Source organism: Octopus bimaculoides, chromosome 22 (assembly GCF_001194135.2).
Source record: "Octopus bimaculoides isolate UCB-OBI-ISO-001 chromosome 22, ASM119413v2, whole genome shotgun sequence".
Lineage (NCBI taxonomy): Eukaryota > Metazoa > Mollusca > Cephalopoda > Octopoda > Octopodidae > Octopus > Octopus bimaculoides.
This window is the reverse complement of record NC_069002.1, coordinates 12,021,340-12,023,326: the sequence shown is the minus strand read 5'-3', so window position 1 is coordinate 12,023,326 and position 1,987 is coordinate 12,021,340.

Sequence of the window (1,987 nt, the reverse complement as noted above, 5' to 3'; positions counted from 1 at the left end):
CTCTCTCTCTCTCTCTCTCTCTCTCTCTCTCTCTCTCTCTCTCTCTCCTAGAACTCAAGTTCAGCCATGCTTAGTTCCCAGATGCGTTGGTATGCATCCTGTTGCCCCAGTAACGGGTACGAAGCTGAAAGTGTATCTTGGGAACTGGATTTGCAAAATTATCAGTGTCAACGATGTCTTACTCTTAGCATACTCGACATTCCAACTGATGCAGACTCAAAAAAATGCGCAAACACAAAAATACATGTACAATTTTCAACACATTTTCCCCACATTAAGCAGAAAGGAATAAGAAATTGGAACACGGGAGACGACTCTTACATTTTAAAGGGAAATAATTCTTAGTACCAGACGCTCGAAAATAGATTTTGTTGTCTCCCTTACAAATGAACATCTATATCGAGTTGAAGTTTTATAAGTTACACGACCTGCTAGAAATGATAGTAAATCTCTCTCGTCTTACACACTTTCTCCTTAAATAAACATATTGTGACTGACTAGTAATTCAGATGCTGGTATAATAACAGTGTATGGCAGTGAATGGCCAACAGTAACGGCTGATATACGAAATCTGTGTAGAAGAAAAGTACAACCTAAGAATTTACAACAATCACGGCGTTCGAATATCGCAGGTGAGGTCCAGACTTTTAAGAATTTACAAGTCACTTGTCCAATGGTAGAACGTTTTTTATGTTTACAGGAGTTGTGGGTTCAAGTTGCACAGGGAGTCTTCGAATTTTTTCTATCGAAATTGGTTCTTATCGGGGGGCGAGGATATCCAATAATCCCTACCAGACAGAAAAGAAAAAAATATATGTGCGTGCGCGCGCGTGTATGTATGTATGTGTGTGTGTATCTGTGTCTGTATAGGTAAGTGTGTGTGTTTGTATATATATATATATATATATATATATATATATATATATATATATATATATATATATATATATATATGTATGTATGTATGTATGTATGTATGTGTATATGTTTGTCTTTGTTTATCCCCACCAACACCGCTTGACAACCGATGCTGATATGTTTAAGTTCCCGTAATTTAGCAGTTAGGCAAAATAGACCGATAGAATAAGTACTAGGCTTACAAAGAATAAATCCTGGGATCGATTTGCTCGACTAAAAGCGGTGCTCCAGCAAGGCCGCAGTCAAACGACTAAAACAAGTAAGAGAGAGAGGGAGAGAGAGAGAGAGAGAGAGAGAGAGAGAGAGAGAGAGAGAGAGAGAGAGAGAGAGAGAGAGAGAGAGAGAGAGAATGTATATGTATATATATCAGTCGTCTGACTGTGGTCATGCAGGAGCATTACCTTGAAGGGTTTTTAGTCGAAGAAATCGACCCCAGGACTTACTCTTTGTAAGCCTAGAACTTACTATACCGGTATCTGTTGAAGAACACCTAAGACTTAAACACAACAACAGCGGTTGCCAAGCGATGGAGGTGGGGGTGGCGGGGACAAACACAGACACATAGACACGGTCCTGCTCTTTTCAATGTTATCTCGAAAGAAATTAAGGTAGAAAAAGACCCAACAACTTTCAAACGGTATCTGAACAAATTCCTCCAGGAAATACCGGATAAGCCACCTACACCTGGATACGTGTCAGACCGAACAACAACTTTCTGAGTGGTCCATGGTGTCCCGAAATAATTAAGACTTTTCCAGGTGGTGCTATTGAGTTAGTCATGGCCTGGGACAATAATGGCCGAAACCAATCGAAGTTATCTAAGTTATACATACACATCACGGGCTTTTTTCACTTACCGTCTACCAAATCTTCTCACAAGGCTTTGGTCGGTCTGAGGCTTTAGTAGAAGACATTTGCCCAAGGTGTCACGCATGGTTCCGGGTTCAGTCCTACTGCGTGGTACCTTGGGCAACTGTATATATATATATATATTTATATATATATATATATGTATGTATGTATGTGTGTGTGTATATGTTTGTGTGTCTGTGTTTGTCCCCCCCCCCCC